The sequence below is a fragment of the Mustela erminea genome, chromosome X (genome assembly GCF_009829155.1).
Source record: "Mustela erminea isolate mMusErm1 chromosome X, mMusErm1.Pri, whole genome shotgun sequence".
Taxonomy (NCBI): domain Eukaryota; kingdom Metazoa; phylum Chordata; class Mammalia; order Carnivora; family Mustelidae; genus Mustela; species Mustela erminea.
In genome coordinates, this window is record NC_045635.1 from 80,813,845 (window position 1) to 80,836,277 (window position 22,433).

A 22,433-nucleotide genomic window follows, 5' to 3' on the forward strand; every position below is an offset into this window, starting at 1 on the left:
TCATTTGGATTTGGGACCAAGGGACTTTATTACCTACCTTAGATGTATACATTAGTCAAGTCAACTGGATATATACAGTAAAGTTATATTTTGCCATATAGACAGTCTCAGTAAAATACGATTTTCTTAGTCTAATATATTGATTGTGTTTTCAAATTGGCAATTAATTTCTATGATCAAATTGACTGGATCAATAAGAAAAAATATTCCTATATTCTTTCCTAATGGCCATAGTCTCCATGAGGATCCAGTTTTCTTGGTCCATCTCTCTAATCGCCTTTTCATTGCACCCATTTCTTTCAAGTGTTGAACAGCTAGACATGTGGTAATTTCTGATGTTAGTATCTAACACAGTGGTTAGCAGCATATGTGGATGTTTTTGATAAAAGCCTATCAGACCATCAGGAAAATCAAAAGGGATATTGCCTCAGCTTGGTATAGGATACCAGATGACATCAATTTGGATATTCCAGGTTTTATAGGTTAGAATTTTCACAAATATTCCTCTTTAGTATTTCTGTAAAGATTTCTAAAAAAAATATATATTTATTCAGTTTCTGAAAAAGACAACTGGTAATTTGATTCAGTCACATCTTCATTGTCTTCATGATAAAGAGTAATTATCAACAAAACAAAAGCAACAAAACCAAAAATCAATCAAATGGCAAAATGTATTTCTGATTTTAAAATTTCATAACCATTCCAGGATCTGTTTATGTTAACTGTTTTGGCTGATGTTAATCTTACATCAATTACTGATCAGTTCTGTCAAGCAATCATTGATCTAGTGGGATAATTTGTTGTAATAGTTGATGGACTGAATTGACCATTAAATTCCAGAAAATATTTAATCACCTCAGTATCACTGTTTATATACATATACAAATATATTTTAGGTGTTATTCCTAAGCTATGCCCATGAGAAAAACTAAAAATAAATGAAATCAGTCTTTCTAGTATTTTTAGCAACCTTAGGTATTAAAGAAAGTCTATCTAGAGTCATCATTATGACTAAATTGTGGTTTAACCAGAAACAGGTTATATGTTCAAATATGAGGTTCAGTAATATTGCAGTGCTAGAAAAGAACAAATAAAAAATAAAACCTATGTTTTTAAAGAAGATAATGGCCAGTTTCTAACTCATAACATATATAACATATAACACATATGACTTAACATATGAATTATTTTCATTTTGTTCAATTCAGCACTTTTTAAAAAAAATCACATAAATAATTTAACATTCTAAATGCAAAGATTTTTAGTTCATCCAAAGGATATTTCTGTGTATGATTTCAGAGCTTTTCACCTCATCAAAATGAAAAAAAAAAAAAGCTTTTAACATTTATACCATTGTTTTGTAGAGAAATGAAATAAGCACAAACCGTAGAATATAGATTTATTGAATAACACATAAGATCAGGTGAAAACTGAGGTCACAGATTATGAAGTTAGCCATTGTATATAAATTGTAGTAGCAGTGACACAAGCAGAATTAGATATTTTTCAAAGAGTCCCATTCCATGCTCTTAAATGTCTTTGCTTTGCTGGACCAAGTTATTATGCTGACCTATATGATAGTTCAAAATTCTTAGGTATATCCAAAAATAGCCAGGGGTGCTACTGAAGCAGCTGTTGCTGAGGGTGGTGGTGGTGGTGATGGTAGCAAACATGAAAATTTAATAAGAATTCACTCCAAATTCAAATGAACAGAAAATTTTTAAAAATCAACATCCCTGCATTTCTTAGGATATAAACCAGCAGATAATGCACTTCAGGTAAGGTAAAAAGAGGTCCTGGACAACACCATAATTTTCTTTTTTCAGTAAACAGAAACAGTCACCAATAAACATACTGATAGTTAAGCCTATACGTGAATAGCTGGGCCACATATTCCCCATTATACCTTCTGCCTCATTCTTAGAATTAATGCATCATAACTAAAAATAAAAAATACAGCTAATAAGATAAATATTAATGTAGAGTAATTTTTTCTTCTTTAAATATTTTATTTTAATTCCAATTAGCTAACATATAGTGTAATATTATTTTAAGGTGTACAATATAGTGATTCAACACTTCCATACAACAACTGGTGCTCATCACAACAAGTACATCACAAATTAAGCACTACTTAATTTCCATCACCTAGTTCACCCATCTCACCACCCATCTCCTTTCTGGTATCCATCAATTTCTTCTCTGTAGTTGAGAGTCTATTTCTTGGTTTGTCCCTCTCTCTCTCTCTCTCTCTTTTTTTTTTTCTCCTTGCTCATGTCTTTTCTTTCTTAAATGACACATATGAGTGAAATCATATGGTATTTTTCTTCCTTTGACTATTTCACTGAAGATAATATTTTCTAGCTCTGTCCACATCATTGCCAATGGCAAGATTTCATTCTTTTTATGGCTGAATGATATTCCATTTTATATACATATGAATATATATATTACCATATTCTATTTCCATTATATATACATATAATATTATATATATATGTGTATACACACACATATATATATTCATAAATTGATTTATTCATAAATTGATGGACACTTGGGCTGCTTCCATATCTTAGCTATTATAAATAATATCACTATAAACATTGGGGTACATGTGTGCCTTTGAATCAGTATTTTTGAATCCTTTGGGTAAATGCCTAGTTGTACCATTGCTGAATCATAGGGTAATTCTATTGTTATCTTTTTGAGGAAACTCCATACTGTTTTCCAGAGTGGCTGCACTAGACTGCATTCAAACAACAACGAATGAGGGTTTCCTTTTCTCCATATCCTTGCCAACACCTCTTGTTTCTTATGTTGATTTTAGCCATTCTGACAGGTCTTAGGTGATATTTTATTGCAGTTTTTATATGTATTTCCCTGATGATAAGTGATGAGCACCATTTCATGTATCTGTTGGCCATCTGGATGTTTTTGGAGAAATGTCTGTTCATATCTTCTGCCCAATTTTAATTGGATTATTTGTTTTTTGGGTGTTGAGTTTGATAAGTTCTTTGTATATTTTGGATAATAACCCTTCATTAGGTATGTCATTTGCAAATATCTTCTCTCATTCTATAGTTCACCGAAGGTTGCCTTTTAGTTTCATTGAATAGTTCCTTCACTGTGAAGCTTTTTATTTGATACATTCCCAACATTTTATTTCTGCTTTTGTTTCTCTTCTCTCAAGAGACATATCTAGAAGGAAGTTACTATAGCTAATATCAAAGAAGTTGCTGCCTGTATTTTCTTCTAGAATTTTTATGGTTTCAGGATTCACAATTAGGCCCTTAATCCATTTTGAATTGAATTCACTTTTAAATTTTTGTGTATGGTCTAAAAGATCCAGTTTCATTCTTTTGCATACCTCTCTCCAGTTTTCCCAATACCATTTGTTGAAGAGACTGCCTTTTTCCCATTGCATATTATCTCCTGCTTTGTTGAAGATTAATGCACCAAAGAGTTGTAGGTTCATTTCTGGGTTTTCTATTCTGTTCTATTGATTTTTTTTGTCTATTTTTATATTAGCACTGTACTATTTTGATCACTACAGCTTTGTACTATAATTTAAAGTCATGAATTGTGATGTCTCCAGCTTTGCTTTTCTTTTTCAAGATTGCTTTGGCTATTTGGGGCCTTTTGTGGTTCCATACATATTTTAGCATTATTTATTCTAAGTGTGTGAAAAATGTTGGTGATATTTTGATAGGGATTTCTTTAAATGTGTAGTGTTGCATTTCTTGTTCTTTTTCTAGCTCCTTTAGGTGTAAATTAGGTTGTTTATTTAATATTTTTTTCTTGCTTCTTGAGGTAAGTCTGTGTTATGTATTTCCTTCTTAAGACCACTCTTGTTGCATATGAAAGGTTTTGGACAATTGTGTCTTCATTTTTATTTATGTCCGTATATTTTTTTTTCTATTCTTCTTTGATTTCTTGGTTAACCCATTCATGTGTAGCAGCACGTTGTTTAACCTCCAGGATCTTTCTACATTTTTTCTTGTGGCTGACTACTAGTTTCATAGCGTTGTGGTCAGAAAAGGTACCTGGCATTATTCCAGTCATTTTGTGTTTGTTGAAGCCTGATTTGTGAACTAATGTATGATCTATTCTGGAGAATTCCCTATTACTGTATTATTATCAATGATTTCTTTTATTTTTGTTATTGTTTTATATATTTGAGTATATTTATAATATTTACAATTGTTAAATCTTCTTGTTGGATTGTTGCCTTTACTGTGATATAGTGTCCTCCTTCACTTCTTATTATAGTCTTTGTTTTCAAGTCTGGTTTGTCCAATACACATATTGCTTTTGACATCCATTTGTGGGATAAATATTTCTCCATTCCCTTTCAATCCCATTTTCAGTCTCATTTCCAATCATCTTGATTTCAATCTTCAGGTGTCTTTAGGTCTAAAATGAGTCTCTTGTAGGCAACATATAGATGGGCGCTTTTTTTTTTTTTAATCCATTCTGAGACCCTGTCTATTGATTGGAGCTTTTAGTCCATTTACATTCATAGGAATTATTGATAGATATGTATGTATTTAGTGTCATTTTATTACATGTTTTATCATGGTTCCTGACTTATTTCTCTGATCCTTTCTTGTCTTTGTCACTTTTGGTCTCTCCCTTGCACTGAAGGATTCCCTTTTAATATTTCTGGCATGGCTGCTTTAGTAGTCATTAATTCCTTTACGTTTTGTTGTTGTTAGTTTGTGTGTTTTTAGATTTACTTTACTGGGACGCCTGCATGGCTAGTTGGTTAAGCAGCTGCCTTCGGCTCAGGTGATGATCCCAGCATCCTGGGATCGAGACCCACATCGTGCTCCTTGCTTGGCAGGGAGCCTGCTTCTCCCTCTGCCTCTGCCTGCCACTCTGTCTGCCTGTGCTTGCTCTCGCTTCTCTCTCTATGAAAAATAAATAAATAAAATCTTAAAAAAAAAAAGATTTAGTTTACTTATTTATTTATCTATCTATTAATTTATTTATTTAAGAGGGGAGGGGCAGAGGGAGAGAATCTCAAGCAGACTCCCTGCTGAGCATGGAGCACAACACAGGGCTGGATCCTTACCACCCTGAGATTATGACCTGAGTTGAGATCAAGAGTCAAATGTTAAACTGGCTGAGCCACCCAGGTGCCCCAGGAACTCCTTTTTGTTTGTCTGGAAAACACTTTATCTCTCCTTCTCTTTTTTTTTTTTAAATTTTTTATTTTTTATAAACATATGTTTTTATCCCCAGGGGTACAGGTCTGTGATTCACAGCACTCACCAAAGCACATACCCTCCCCAATGTCCATAATCCCACCCCCTTCTCCCAAACCCCCTCCCCCCAGCAACCCTCTGTTTGTTTTGTGAGATTAAGAGTCACTTATGGGATTGGGAGGGAGACAAACCATAAGTGACTCCTTCTCTTCTTAATAACAACTTTGCTGGAGAGAGTATTCTTGGCTGCATGTTTTCCCCATTTCACACTTTGAATATATCATGCCACTCCCCCTGGCTTGTGAAGTTTCTGTTGAGAAATCTCTAGCTAGTGTTATGGACCATCCTTTGTATGTTAAGAACTTCTTTTGTCTTGTGTTTTTAAGATTTTTTTCTTCATCATTATGTTTTGCAAATTTAATGACAATATGTCCTGGTGTTGACCTGTTTTTATTGATTCTGATGAGAGTTCTCTGTGCATCCTGGATCTAGGTATCTGTTTCTTTCCCCAGATTAGGAAAATTTTCATTTATCATTTCTTCTTATATATTTTCTGACCCCTTTTCTCTCTTTTTCTTCCAGGACTCCTATAATATGAGTGTTATTTATTTGATGGAGTTACTGGTTTCCCTATGTCTATTCTCATTTTGTATTATTCTTCTTCCTCTTTTGTTCAACTTCATTGTTTTCCATTCCTTTTATCTTCTACATCACTAATTCCTTCTTCCATTACTTCCAGCCTGCTATACTTTGCAACAAGTATGTTTGTGGTATTGTTTATTGCACATTTCACCTCTGATTTATTCTTTTTTTTTAACTTATTTATGTATGTGGTAAGGGTCTTGTTGATATATGTTATTCTTTTCTTAATTCTAGTGAGTATCCATCAAACATGTTACATGTATCTGTTTCATTTAGATTTCTGGCATTGGCTTTATTCTTTTGTTTCATTTGAGATATATTTCTCTGTCTTTGCATTTTGTTCAAGTCTCTGCATTTTTCTCTGTGTTAGAAATGCCTAAAAGTAATTACCTTATGAGGAAGAGGTCATGGAGCTTCAGGGTGTGTTTTTAGTAGGTGATGCATGTGCTCTGCTGTTGTTTCCTGACTGTTCTATCCTATGAGCTAGTCCTGTGTAGAGGCTCTCCTTGTCAACAATAGGCAGGATTTTGTCCCTGGCTTGCACATCGTGAGATTTAATTAGGTGTGCTCTAGTCTTCTTTTTAAATAAGACCCTACACTTCCTCCACCAGAATGAGTTCCTGTAACACTCTCTGGTAGGAAGACATGCAGTGGGCAGGGGTTTGTGCTTGTTTTTTTCAGGGAGGAGTGCACCACAATGGGACTGTGGAAACTAGACTAAGAAGGCAGTCTCACCAGAGTGCTGGGAGTGGGCTACATGTAATTAAGTTAGGCAGCCCACATTGGGTGATGATCTGCTTCTTGCAGGTGGCTTTGCGTTTATGAGGAAGGGCTCAGAGGCAAATGGGGCTTGCCAGCTTTTTTGTTCCTGGAAAGGGGTCTCTGTTAAATATTCCTTTTAAGGACACTCTGAGAAGAATGAATAATCTCACACTTCTGTGCCCCAGGCATTCTTCAGGTCACTGTTTTCTGCCTCCCTTTTCTCCAGGAACATCACAGTGCTCTCTGGGCTCTATTCCAGCCAAGCACACTGACCTTCAAAACTCCAGGTGTTAAGCCCCACTGGTTGCAAGAATTCATGAAATTCAGCCCCTCTTATTTTCCAAGCCAGTTGCTTTCGGGAAACATTCTCTCACAAATTCTCCTGCACACTCCCCTCTGACTCTCACCCTTCTCCATGACCACAGCTCCCTCCCTTCCACAGCACCCATGATCTGTTTCTCCCCTAAACCATGTTTCTATACTTCCTGTGTTCTTTGATGTAGCCTATCCTGTCCCCTAGTTTTGGAGTTTGCTCTGTTTGTCTTCAGGTGGATTTCTGGGGTATTTAAGATAATTTGAAAATTATCTAGTTATGTCTTTGTGATGAGAAGAACCTAGCATCCTCCCACCCCTCTGCCATCTTCCTCTTCTCTCCAAGCAATCATTTTTTGAAAGATACCCCTTGTTTTTGATCTGTAAGTCTAGTGTTTCACTGAGAACAGCACAAAATCAAGGGCAGCAAGATATAACACTATTGTGCTTATTTTCAATCTAAAATATATAGAATTTCCAAAGGAACTTTTAAAGCCTGAGCTCTTGTCTCCTATTTTTCTCAGAGAAAAATTTCTCCCCATCCTGCCACCAATATACTATAGTCAAGTTCACTTGAAAATAAAAATTCCTGTCAAATGCAAGCATATTAATGAATAATTCTTCCTAGCTCTTAATTGTTGAATAATTTCTTTTTTTCTTTAGTCTTTATTTATTTTATTTTAGAAGAGGGGAGAGAGAGAGAAAGAGTGAGTGAGGAGAGGGATACTGGGAGAGAGAGGATCCTCAAGTAGATTCCATGCTGAGCATGGAGACTGGCATAAGGCTTGATCTCAGGAACCTGAGATCATGACCTGAGTTGAAATTAAGACAACTACCTAACTGACTGAGCCACCCAAGCTCCTCTTTGAAGAATTTCTATGTACATTTGATGTGGTACCTTTACTTAACCTTAATTGTTAAGTTTTCAGTTAAAAAAATTAATAGAATTGCTTGGAATGTCTTGGCTTTATATTCTAAGGGTGATATTGGCTTTAATTCAAGCAATTTAAAACTCCTATTTGTGTAGTTATTATTCAGATAATCCTAACATTTTTCCAATTGCTAATTCATTGAAACAAAATGCATATAGAAAATATTCTAATGTTCTTCTCTAAAAGATAATTGACTCCTAGTGATCCTGATTTTTTCTAGGCATCCATGGAGAAAAAGGAAGAGCACATTATCTGTTAATTTACAATCTTTATTACAGCTTTTTTTCTTTCTTTCTTTCTTTTTTTTTTTTAAATCACCATTTGACAGCCATTACATTATTAGGTGCATTGAGAGAAGTACATTTTGTCTTGGCAACAGAGTCATTAATATGTACATGTGTTACATTTAGAATGCATTCTCCCTAAACCTATATTATTTCTCCTTCCTCTGATATAATTATTGGCTATCAGGTATATGCACACAGCATTTTGTAGAGTATTAGTTTTAGAAAAATGCAACATGCTTCCTTAATTTTATTTTTTATCTTATTTAAATTCAATTAAGTAATATACCATGTATCATTAGTTTCAGATGTAAAATTCAGTTATTCATCAATTGCATATAACACTCAGTGATCATTACATCACATGCCCTCCTTAGTGTCCTTCACCCATTTACCCCATCCACCCCATGCACCTCCCTCTAGAAACTCTTTTTATTTCCTGTAGTTAAGAGTCTCTTATGGTTTGTCTCCCTGTTTGATTTCATTTTATTTTGTTTTCCCTCCATTCCCCTATGATCCTCTGTTTTGTTTCTTAAATTCCACATATCAGTGTTTAACACTGTACTCTCCAGTTCCATACATGTGGTTACAAATTGTAAGATTCATCCTTTTGGTGGCTGAGTAATATTCCCTTGTGTATATATACCAAATCTTTATACATTCATCTGTCAATGAACATCTGGGCTCTTTCCACAGTTTGGCTATTGTAGACATTGCTGCTATAAACATGGGTGCAGGTGCCTCTCCAGATCACAACATATGTATCCTGTGGGTAAATATCTAGTAGTACAATTGCTGAGTCATAGGGTAGCTCTATTGTTAGCTTTATGAAGAACTTCCAGCGTTTTCCAGAGTGGCTGTGTTAGCTTACATTCCCACCAAAGTGTAAAAGTGTTCCCCTTTCTCTGCATCCTCACCAACATGTTTTTTTTTTTTTTTCTGACTTGTTCATTCCAGCCATTCTGACTCATATGAGTGGTATCATATGAGGTGGTATCTCATTGTAGTTTTGATTTGTATTTCCCTGATGCCAAGTGATGTGGAACATTTTCTCATGTGTCTGTTGGCCATTTGTATGTCTTCTTTGGACAAATGTTTGTTCATGTTTTCTGCCCATTTTTTGACTGGATTTTTTGTTTGTTTGTTAGTTTTTTGGGTGTTGAGTTTGATAAGTTCTTCATAGATCATAGATACTAACCCTTTATCTGATAAGACATTTGTAAATATCTCCCCCATTCTGTAGTTTGTCTTTTGGTTTTGTTGACTGCGTCCTTTGCTGTGCTAAAGCTTTTAATCTTGGTGAAGTCCTAATAGTTCATTTTTGCTTTTGTTTTCCTTGCCTTTGAAGACATGTCTAGCAGGGAGTTGCTGCCTGTGTTCTTCTCTAATTTTGATGGCTTCTTTTAGAATTATTTTTTGAACATACATCTATTTATGGACATTTTATAAAATAATACTTTGGATAATAGAGGCTCTAATGGCTTGTTTGGAATCATCATAGACCATAAAGTCTCAATGTTTCCTATATAATAAAGCTACTTTTTTTTTTCTCAAATGCCTTATCTTTTATAGCCCCATGCTATAGAGGATGGATATAAATGAATGAAGGATTTTTTTGTTTGTTTTTGTAGTATTGAATCAATACATATTAAATAGTGATATTTAGTGTGTGATAAGGCTACCAACACTCCCATTTCTTGCTCTCTAGAATGGCAGTATTGACAGTCATGATTGAATGGATTTTCAGGGACTCAGACTTCCTAAGCCCAAATCTTGGTTCTATTATTTATTAGTTTGATGGCCTTAGGCCAGTTTCTTATATTCTCTATACCTTAATTTGCTCATTGATAAAGTAAGTATAGTAATAGTGTTAATCTCCAGGTTGATTTAGTGAATATATAATAAGTTAATAAATTTGAAAAAGTTAGGAAAGTACCTACTATAAAACAAGGGACTCAATAAAATTTAGCTCTCATCATCATTACTAATGTTTCATAAGGTGATGACTAGACCAAAAAAATTTGAATAAAATGAATGAATGTTGGTTGGGTAAAACATGAAATTTGATCATATATTTAATGTACTTATTTACTACCTGATGCAAGATTCCAGGAGTATTGAGCTTGGATTCAAGAGGATACAGTGTTTGAATGATGATTGATTTGGCTCATAGTCTCTGAATTTCAGTTCCCCCTCCCTCAAAAAAAAATCATAATCTGTCCTGTCTTCCTTCAAGACCTGTTGGGAAAACCAAATTAAAGAATATCTTTGATAATGTTTTCATACTGGAAAGCTCAACACAAATTTGAAGTTTATTTTCAAAATGACCTCAATCTCAATTGCTTAAAGAAATATTGAGCCATACTTTGAACCACAACATTTGGATGCCTGTGATTTTGTCCCTAGTTTGGAGTGTTTTGCTTCTTCCAAACAGAGTAGAAAAATTACTACCCAACAGTCAACTGATCAAGATTCTCTTTCTTGGACTGCCATCTATTAGCTGTACAACCTGGGAAATTCACTTCCTTTTCTGTGTCTTAGTTTCCTCATGTAAAATAATACCTGGAGTCAGTTGATCTCTCAGGTGCTTTCCAGTTCTGACATCCAAGAACATTAATTAATCTCTGGAATTAACTCTGATAGGTTTCCAGAGAAAGGGGAATGGCATGTATCACTGAGAGTGCTTCTAAAGTCAGCAGTGAAATTATATTTTTACTTGAACTCTTGAGTTCCATCAATACTGATAGCCATAAGGGTACACACAAAATCAGGCTCTGATTGTAGTCCAAAATTTGACCAGAGCCTAGGTAATATAGCTGCTGTAATAAGTCTCCAAAAAATTTCTTATACTGGAAAAATATTCATAAAGCCATTTTTAGACTTTATTTGTGGACTCCTAAAGATGTGTGGTCCCCTTGGTGCTTCCCTCCTGGAATTAAAATGAGGTCTTATTTAGAACTACTTAAGGTATATTCATGGGAGCTCATTATGTGCCATTCCCTCCAGAACAGTATTTCTGAGACTTCAGGTGGTAGGCAACTTAAATGAGTAAGTTAAATATCACTGACTGCCGTGCTGTAGCTTTGCTGAGGTTTCCACAGTTATGGGCTAAGTCATTTGGAGATTTTAGGCTCTCAGTAGTCCTCTTAGAAAAGTTGGAGCAATTACTTTAGAGGCAAACGTGGACTAATCATTTTGAAATTTCAGTTTAAGCCCACAGCCTTTTTGAGTTAGACAAGCACTGAAATGATCACAAGAGATTCATGTCTCAGGGCCTTGTGACAGGCCACAGCCTAGCATTGCTGACAAATCTTTCAGTACTGCACATGTAAAACTGCTTTCCTTACGTCCCCACTCTAAAAAGCTCATTGGCAGAGATCCAAGTAACTTTTATAGTGTAGATAATACAGTCCTTATGACTAAAGGATCCTATAAACTTGAAGAGGATATCTTCATTTCTGAATAGATATTAATAAAAATGGGGCAGCCAGACATATTATTTAACACTGATAAGGCTCATCATTCATGGCTCTGAACTTACAAAGTTTATCATTTGATTTGTAAACTTAGGAATGAGTCTTACATCTAGAAAAGTAACTTCAGTACCCTTTATTACAGTACTCAGTATTGAACTGTGACATTAAGGTTAATTATAAGCAATTCAATAATGGAGCCCTCTTTTGACTTTAAAAAAATGTCATGGTAGGTAACATTCATATGAGTGAAGCATGTAGGACTAAACATGCTGAGAGATTAAGTGTACATTTCCATTGGTTGCCTGGAAAAGAATCATTCCTGTCTTAGACACTAGAGTCAAGAACTGGGAAGTAGTTCTAAAGTGTTTCCAGCTCTTAAAATTGGTATTTCAAGGCTAGGCTGGCCAAGTGAAAAGTAGAGTGGGCCTTCCAAATGGGAGCTATGCTACGGAATTATTTTTAGATTTTTGAATGTTTTATTGGTCCAACTTAAATAAGTTGGAAATCCACAGAGTCTTGCTTCATAAGGGGATCTCTTAAGAGTACTTCTGTAGAACATCGCCTGACAATTCAAATACATAAGAAAATATGTTTTCCCTAAATCTGGTTAAAAGAGTCATTTCCATTACCCAAAGCTTATTTAACTACATTTTATTATGTTATTTATTTCAAGAGCTACTTTTTTTTGTCTCACTAAAGCCTAAGTACCTTTGGAGCAGGGGACAGACCATATTTCACTTGCACCCATGCCCCAGTGGTGCGCGAGCACATCTTTTGCACATGTAGGCGCTCAATAAATCCCTTGTGAGTGACTCCTTTTCTTAATACATACAAACTAGGAGCTATATGTAATTGGATATCCTAGGAAGTTTATCTAATTCTAAAATGTTAATTTCTGAGCTAATTGTTATTCAGATCAGCTTCTCTGATAGTGTCTACTAAGGAGAGAAGAGAAAATGCTCCTTCCTGGGGTCATTTGACTTCACAATCTGCTTCTTCCTGAAACAATGAAGTTGAAACTTTTTTTTTTTTTAATATGCCAGGCTTTCTAAATGCTAAATACTTGCATACAATTGTACTCAATATGAAACACCCTTTCTTTTGGGATGGAGGCTCTCATCCTAGTTCTGTGTAAGATTAAGTTACCAGGTCAGTTAGTGCATGGTAAAGCATTCTGTGACTGGCTGGATCTCATTGTCTGAGAGTTAATTATAAACTGAATGTCATCTAGTTCATAAGCTTCTAATGATGACCGGCTGGTGTTTATAGGTCTTCTGCCAATAAAGGCATCCAAAAATGACAAATGTAACTGGATCAGTAAGCATTTGGCTTAAATTCACTGTCAATTAGAAATCAAATGAGAGATTCCAGATCTTTATTTATTTATTTTTTTAATTTGTGTGTATATCAAATTTCGACTCCAAATGATCTCTGCAATGCAGCAAAAAAGGAGCATCATTTGAAAAACTCATTCAAGATGAGAAGAGGCTATTTTCTCACTGTTTTCATTTCTAAATGGCTCCAGTTTTCGTATTCTTCTTTTCCAAATGTTAATATTGCTTAACCTAATGGAAATAGACTTGAGTGGAGAAGAAGAAGTGTTCAATTTTAACTTGACTTCTAATGACCAAAAAAACAGTATGAAGAAAAATGGGTGTAGGAAATAAGCTCTCTATGAAAAATTATTCCAAATCCAAATGTGGAATCTATCAAGTTCCTACCTTTATATCACTGACTGGTTAAAATTCAGGTTATCCTTTAACTGTGTATTCAGTGATAAACATAGTCTTAAGTGTTGTAGAAAAGCACCAGAGGAATAAAAGATATAGTCTCTATCTTAGCAGAAAAAATGATGAGATTTGAGACAGTCAGGAGACACATTTAAGGACTGCCTAATCAATAAGTGCAGATTCACATTTGGCACTGGGAAATCAGTGCAAATGGAATTCTTAGTGAACAAAAGGGGGATTGATCACAGATCATTTCTAGAATTTCTGTTGAGTTTAGTAACTTCGATTCAAACCTATAACCAGGACTCTTGTCCAGTCAGCCATTGTCTCTCAAATGGACTATGAAAGACATGCCTAACTGGTTTCAGTTCTTTCTGTCTTATACCCTTCCTGTTAATATCCTACATGCTAGTTGAGCTGGCTTTTTTGAAATAACCTATGTGGTAGTCAAACAAGCTTTTCTAAAATGCAAGCAGAAATTTGTCATTCTTTTCCCAAAGTTCTTGCACAGCTTCCTATTTCTCTCAGGATGGAGTTAAAGCTACTTATCATTTGCCAAATAAAGGCCCCTAAAAAAGTTTTATGATCTGATCATAAAAAAATTGACTTCCTCCTCATTTCTTATTATTCCCATTACCCTAATCTATGAATAATTCATTAATTTATGCTTTTATTCAACAAATATTTATTGAGCACCTAGTGTACATTAGGGACTGTTATAGGTGCTGATGATACAACAGAAGGAAAAGAAGGTATTAAACATTTTCAGTCTTCACTAACATTACATTCCAGTGGAAGCTGCAAATTCAAAATCTCTAAGGCATAACCTTTTTCAATGTGTTTTAAAAAGAGCAAGGAACTGGAGCACCTGGGTGGCTCAGTCCATTGAGCATCTGACTCTTGGTTTCAGATCAGGTCATGATCTCAGAGTTGTGTGGTCTAGCCCTGCACTAGGTTGCATGTTTGATGTGGAGTCTGCTTGGGAGTCTTTCCCTCCCTTTCCCTGTGCGCTCTCCCCCTGCTCATGCTCTCCCCCTGCTCATAAAAAATGTTTTATTTATTTATTTAGAGGGAGGGAGTGCACAAGTTAGGGAGGGGCAGAGGGAGAAGGAGAAGCAGACTCCTCACTGAAGAGGGAGCCTGACATGGGGCTTGATCTCAGGACCCCGAGATCATGAGCTGAGACAAAGAGAGATGCTTGACCTACCCAGCTGCCCCTAATTAAGTAAAATCTTAGAAAAAAAAAAGAGCAAAGTGATGAATGTGGTTGAAGACATACGAGTGAGAGGGAGAGTAATAGGTGAGGCATTCAAGGAAGGGAAAGTTTATGGAGGCCTTGTGGGCCATTATGAGGACTTGGCTTTTATTCTTAGTGTACTGAGTAGCCATTGCACACTTTGAGTTGAGAAACATTTTGGTGTTACTTGCTTTTCCAAATATTCAGATTCCTTGGTTTCCTATTATGTTGCTTTTTACAAATGATGTATGATTTATGTACATTAAAATTCACTTTTTTAAATGTTCAGTACTGAGTTTCAAAAATACATATGATTATGTAATTACCATGATAATCAAGATATGGAAGAATTTCACTGCTTTCCACAATTCTTTTCAGCCCCTTTGTAGTCAACACCTACCCCATGCATAGCAACTGGTAACCACTGATCAGTTTCCTACTTTAAAATGTTGCCTTTTCCATGTGTTATATAAGTGGGATCATAGCATATACAGCCTTTTGAGTATGCCTTCTTTTACTTAGGAAATACATTTAAGACTCATTCATGTTGTTGCATGTGTATCAGTGATGCATTCCTGTTTATTGCTAAATATAATTTCATTGTATAGATGCACCGGTTTGCTTATCATTTCATCTTTGGCAGGACTTTTGTGTTGTTTATACTTTTTGGCATTATAAACAATTAATAATGTTATGAACATTCACATAAAACACTTTCTCTGGACATGTTTCCATTTTTTTGGACAGATACCTAGAGGTGGGTTTGTTGGGTCTTATTTTAAGTATATGGCAAATTGTTTTTCCAAAGTGGTTGTATTATTTTACATTACTATTGGTAATGTATTACTGTTATCACTTATCATACTTGACAAAATTCATTAGTTTTTTTTTCCCCATCTTAATATACATATAGTGGTATCTTTTCATGAATTTATTTTGCTTTTCCTCCATGTAGTGACATTGAATATCTTCTCATATATTTACTTGCCATATATATACATACATACACACACACACACACACACATATATATATATATATATATATACACATTTTTGGGCCAAGTTTCTATTCAGATCTATTCTATTCAGATCAGCCCAGTTTGTTTTATTGAGTTGTTTGTTTGGTAATATTGAGTTGTAAGATTCTTTATATATCCTAGATTCAACTCTTTCACTGATGTGAATTTTGAAGTTATTTTCTTCCATTCTGTAGTGTACTCTTTCTTTCATTTATTAAGTTTCTTTGCATTTTACATCTTATTGACATATAATGTACATCCACTAAACTGTACATATTTAAACTATGCAACTTGATAAATTTTGACATATACATACATATATGAAATCATTACCACATTTAAGATGGTGAACATATCTATCATCCCCCAAAATTCTTCATGTCCCTTTGTAATTACCCCTCCATCCCTCCATGATCCTTATTCTCAGGCAACTACTCATCTATTTTCTGTCATTCTTGTATAGTTTGTGGGTTTTAAAATGTTATAAAATAGAATAATACAATATTTACTTTTTTATTGCATGGCTACTTTGACTCAGATAATTATTTTGAGCTTTGTACATGGTATTCTGTTCATCAATCATTCATTCATTTTTGTTAGTTTTATTTCATTATATGGATGTACTGTAATTTAGTCAGTCATATGTTGATGAACATTTAGATAGATAGCAGTATCTTTTAAAAAACAAACTTTTAAATTATGAGGAATTTAATTTTTTACTTTTATTATTTTAACAATTCTACATTGTTTGTATCTAAGACATTGCTGACCCCTGCAAGTTTATAAGTGCATTCTCCTGCATTTTATTTTAGAAATTCAATGGTTTTTTATTTTACATTTAATTCTATGTCATTTTAGTATATGTTGCAAGATCTGGATTGAGGTCTTTTTTGTTTTTGCATATGAGTTTGCAATTATTAAAGCAACATAGTTGAGCGAGTATATTTCATTATTTAATTGTCTTTTCATCTTTGTCGAGACTCAATTGACCAATACTTGTATTGAATAGTGTGTCTTCCAATTTTGCTCTTCTTTCCTAAAATTGTTTTAAATATTTTAGGTACCTTGATTTTACAAAAATATTTTATAAATAGCTTATTTTTTTCTATGCCTTGAATTTAAACATCACTTGGGAGAACAATGACATATTAACAATATTGAGTCTTCCAAACCATATAGTATATCTCTCCATATAGATAGGTCACCATTGACTTTCTCCTCAGTGCTTCATCATTATTCAACATACAGTTCCTGCACACATTTTCAAAAATTTACATCAAAGTAATTCAAAGAACACTACATTTTAAAATTTAATTTCTAATTTATCATTGCTAGTGTTGAGAAATACAACTGATTTTTAAATGTTGGCCTTTTGTCTTCTAAGTTTGCTGAATTAATTTAATAGATCTGACCTTTGAATAGACAGAATCCTTAGGAGTTTCTATTTAGAAGATCATGTCATATGAAAATAGAAATAGTATTATTTCTTTCTCATTTGAATTATTTTCTTTTAAGTTTTTTATTTAAACTTTGCTTAGTTAATATGTAGTGTAATATTAATTTCAAGTGTACAATATAGTGATTCAGCATTTCCATATGGTACTGGGTGCTCATCACAACAAATGTATTCCTTAATCCCAGTCACCTATTTAATCCACCCCAATTTACCTCCTTTCTGGTAACCACCAGCTTTTCTCTATAGTTAAGAGTCTGTTTCTTGGTTTGCTTCTTTTTCTCTCTTTTTTTGCTCATTTGTTTTGTTTCTTAAATTCTTTTTTTTTGTTTTTTTTTTGTTGTTGTTTTTTTAAAAGATTTTATTTATTAATTTGACAGAGAGAAATCACAAGTAGACGGAGAGGCAGCCAGAGAGAGAGAGAGAGGGAAGCAGGCTCTCTGCTGAGCAGAGAGCCCGTTGCGGGACTCGATCCCATGACTCTGAGATCATGACCTGAGCCGAAGGCAGCGGCTTAACCCACTGAGCCATCCAGGCGCCCTTGTTTCTTAAATTCTACATATCAGTGAAGTCACATGTTGTTTGCTTTTCTCTGACTGCCTTATTCTGCTTGGCATAATAATTTCTAGCTCAATTCATATCATTTTAAATGACAATATTTTATTTTATTTTTTTTGGCCAAGTAGTATTCCATTGTGTGTGGGGGGTTATGTGAGTGTGTACCTATATATCTACTTATATGTCTGTAGCTATATAATATCTTCTTTATCCATTCATCAGTCAATGGACACTTGAGTTCTTGGGTTCTTTCCATAATTTGGCTATCGTAGATAATGCTGCTATAAACATCAAGATGCACATATCCCTTTGAATTAGTATTTTTATATTCTTTGGGTAAATACTAGTATAATTGATGGATCATAGGGAAGTTCTATTTTGAACTTTTTGAGGAATCTCCATACTGTTTTCTAGAGTGGTTGCACCAGTTTTTATTCCCACCAACAGTGCAAGAGGTTTCCTTTTTCTTCACGTTGTCACCAATACCTGATGTTTTTACGTTGCTGTTTTTAACCATTCTGACATGTGTGGGTGATATCTTATTATAGTTTTGATTTGTGTTTTCCTGATGCTGAGGGATATTGAGCATCTTTTCATGTGTCTGTTGTCCATCTGGATGTTTTCTTTGGGAAAATGTCTATTCATTACTTCTGTCTATTTTAATTGGATTATTCACTTTTGGGTGTTGAGTTTTATCAGCTCTCTATATATTTTGAATATATCCCTTTATCAGATAGGTCATTTGCAAATATCTTCTCCCATTCCATAGGTACCTTTTAGTTTTGTTGTTCCCTTTGCTGTGCAGAAGCCGTTAATCATAATAAAGTCCCAATAATTTATTTTTGGTTTTGTTTCCCATCCTTCAGGAGACATAGCTAGTAAGAAGTTGTTATGGCTGATGTTCAAAGAGGTTACTGCCTGTGTTCTCCTCTTGGATTTTTGTAGTTTCAGGTCTCACATTTAGGACTTTAATCCATTTCAAATTTATTTTTGTGTATGATAAGAAAGTGATCCAGTTTCATCCTTTTACATACTGTTGTCCAGTTTTCCCAACACCATTTGTTGTAGAGACTCTTTTTTCCACTGGATATACTTTCTTGCTTTGTCAAAGATTAATTCCCCATACAGTTGAGGGTTTATTTCTGGGTTTTCTATTCTGTTCTATTGTTATGTTCCTATTTATGTCTCAGTACCATACTGTTTTGATCACTACAGGTTTGGAGTAAAACTTGAAGTCTAAAACTGTGATGTCTCCAGTTTTTCTTTTCTTTTTTTTTAGTTTTTTTTTAACCTAAATTACAGTTAATTAACATAGTTTAATATTAGTTTCAGGTGTACAATTTAGATCAACACTTACATACAACACCTAGTACTCATCACAACAAGTTCACTCCTTAATCTCCATTACCTACTTAACCCATCATTCCACCCACTCCCTTCTGGTAACCATGACTTTGATCTCTATAGTTAACAGTCTATTTTTGGTTTTCCTCTTTTTATTTTTATTTTTCAAAATTGCCTTGATGATTCCATTTCTTTGTGCTTCCATACAAATTTTAGGACTGTTTTTTCTAGCTTTCTGAATAATGTTGGTATTTTGACAGAGATTGTGTAGATTGCTTTGGGTAGTATAGACATTTTAACAATGTTTGTTCTTCCAATCCATTCGTATGGGATGTATTTCCATTTCTTTGTGTCATATTTATTTTTTAAAGATTTATTTATTTCCTTTAAAGACAGGGAGAGAGCACAGGAATGAGGGGTGAAAGAGCCTTAAGTAGATTCTAGCTGAGCATAGACCTTGATGCAGGATTTGATCTCATGACTGTGAGATCCTGTCTTGAGCTGAATTCAAGAGTCGGACACTTAACTGACTCTGGCACCCAGGCACCTCCATATTCAATTTCTCTTATTAGTGTTTAACAATTTCTTTTTTTCTGATCAAAATGGTATGAAAGTAGAAGTCAACCACAGAAAAAAATTTGGAAAGTTCACAAATACATTGAAGTTAAACAGCATGTTACAATGAACAAGTCAACCAAGAAATCAGAGGAGAAATTAAAAAAAAATACATGGAAGAAAATGAAAATGAAAAGATGATGGTCCAATACTTTCAAGATGCAGCAAAAGTGGTCCTAAGAAGGGTGTATAGAATAATACAGCCCTGCATCAAGAAGCAAGAAAAATATCAAATAAACAACCTAACCTTATACCTAAGGGAGCTAGAGAAAATAACAAAAAAAATGGAACCTAAAAGTCAGCAGAAGAAGGGGAATAATAAAGATTAGAGCAAAAATAAATACTATAGAAAAAAACAAACAAACAAACAAACAAATGGAAACAATAGAATCATGAAACCAGGAGCTGGTTCTTTGAAAACATTAATAAAATTGATTAACCCCTAGCCAGATGCATCAAAAAGAAAAGATAAAGAGTCTAAATAAATAAAATTGCAAATGATAGACGAGAACTAACAATTAGAACCAGAAAAATATTCACAGTTATAAGAGATCATCATGAAAAACTATATGCCAACAAATTAGAAAACCTGAAAGAAATGGATACATTCTTAGAAATAGATAAACTACCAAAACTGAAACAGTAAAAATAGAAAACTCGAACAGACCAATAACCAGCAAAGAAATTGAATCAATAATAAACAAACAAAAAAACAAAAACAAAAACAAAAACAAAAAAACAAAAAAAACCCTCTCAACAAAAAAATTCCAAGCCAGATGACTACACAGGCAAATTCTACCAAGCCTTTAAAAAAGAGTTAATAACTATTCTTCCCAAACAATTCCAAAAAATAGAAAAGGAAGGGAAACTCCCTAAATCTTTCTTTAAGGCCAGAATTACCTACAGTATTCAACATAATGTCAGAGAAAAATAAAACTGGATGGCTGACACTACCAGACTTCAAGAATTACTGTAAAGATATATTAATCAGGACATTGTGGTATTGCAAGAGTAATTCAGTAATGTTGAAAAACACAAAATTATTATACAGAAACCCTCTGCATTTCATTACCTTAATAATGAAGTAGCAAAAAGAGAATTTAAGAAAACAACCCCATTTACAATTACCCCTAAAAGAATAAAATGCATAAGAATAAATTTAATCACGAGATGAAAGACCTATATATTTTTAAAAGATTTTATTTATTTGTCAGAGAAAGAAAGAGAGAGAGAGTACAAGCAGGGGGAGCAGCAAACAGAGGGAGAAGCAAGCTCCCCACTGAGCAAGGAGCCTGATGTGGAACTTGATCCCAGGGCCCTGGGATCATGACCTGAGACAAAGGCAGACACTTAACAAACTGAGCCAACATGGCACCCCAAAAGACCTATATTTTGAAAACTGTAAAACACAGATGAAATAAGGCAGGCAAATTCTTCATTGAAGATGACAGAAACAAATTGAAAGATAGTCCATATTCATTGATAGGAAGAAATAATATTGTCAAAATTTCCATACATCCAAAGCACTCTACAAATTCAATGCAATTCCTTTCAAAACCCCAGTAATATTTTTCTGGGAACTAGAAGAAATTATCCCAATTTTTTAAAAAGATTTCATTTATTTATTTGACAGACAGAGATCACAAGTAGGCAGAGAGACAGGCAGAAAGAGGGAGGAGGAAGCAGACTCCCTGCTGAGCAGAGAGCCCGATGTGGGGCTCAATCCCAGGACCCCGGGATCATGACCTGAGCCGAAGGCAGAGGCTTAACCCACTAAGCCACCCAGGCACCCCTGTCCTAATATTTGTATGGATCCAAATAAGATTCCAAAATAGTCAAAACAATTTTGAGAAAGAACAAAGCTAGAAATATCACAATCCCAGATTTCAAGTTCTACTACAAAGCTATAGTAATCAAAACAATATGTATGGTCACAAAAATAGACACATAGATCAGTAGAGTGGAATAGAAAGTCTAAAAATAAACTCATACTTAAATGGTCAATTAACCTATGACAAAGTAGGCAAGAATACCAATGGAGAATAGACAGTCTGTTCAATAAATAGTGCTGGGAAAATAAGACAGCTACATGCAAAAGAATAAAACTGGATCACATTTTACACCATGCATAAAAATAAACTAAAAATGAATTAAAGATCTAAATGTGATATCTGATTCCATAAAATATCAACATGAAAAGATATACAATAATCTTTTAGACATTGGACTTAGCAACATATTTATGGATATGTCTCCTCAGGCAAGGGAAACAAAATTCAAAATGAACAGTTAAAACTACAACAAAATAAAAACCTTTTACAAAGAGAAGAATCAGTAAATAAAACAAGGCAGTCTGTTCAATGGGAGAAGATATTTGCAACTCATATAACTGATAAGAGACTAATATTCAAAATATATAAAAATAGACACAAGTCAACACCAAAAAAATCAATAATCTGATTAAAAAATGGCCATAGGGAGGTGGAGAGAAGGGAGGTGGGGGAAACTGGAGGGAGAGACAAACCATGAGAGACTGTGGGCTCTGAGAAACAAACTGAGGGTTTTGGAGAGGGGGATTGAGTGGTTGGGTGAGCCTGGTGCTGGGTATTATGGAAGGCATGTATTGCATGGAGCACTCAGTGTGGTGCATAAACAATGAATTCTGGAACACTGAGATGAAATAAAATAAAATAAAATGAAAAAAAAATGAAATAAAATTTAAAAAATGGTCATAGGACCTAAGTAGACAGTTTTCCAAAGAAGACATACAGATGGCCAAAAAACACATGAAAATATGCTTGACATCACTAATCATCAGGGAAATGCAAATCAAAACACAAGGAAATATCTTACACCA

General features: G+C 34.3%; 1 long non-coding RNA gene across 1 annotated transcript; it reads right to left on the reverse strand.

Moving 5' to 3' along the window:
• Positions 1-2,141: 2,141 nt before the first annotated feature.
• Positions 2,142-17,340, reverse strand: LOC116583439. The gene is made up of 3 exons (XR_004282726.1): positions 17,265-17,340; positions 7,005-7,010; positions 2,142-2,161 (listed from the first exon to the last, which is right to left on the reverse strand). It is a non-coding gene; the product is annotated as an uncharacterized LOC116583439 (long non-coding RNA).
• Positions 17,341-22,433: the final 5,093 nt, after the last annotated feature.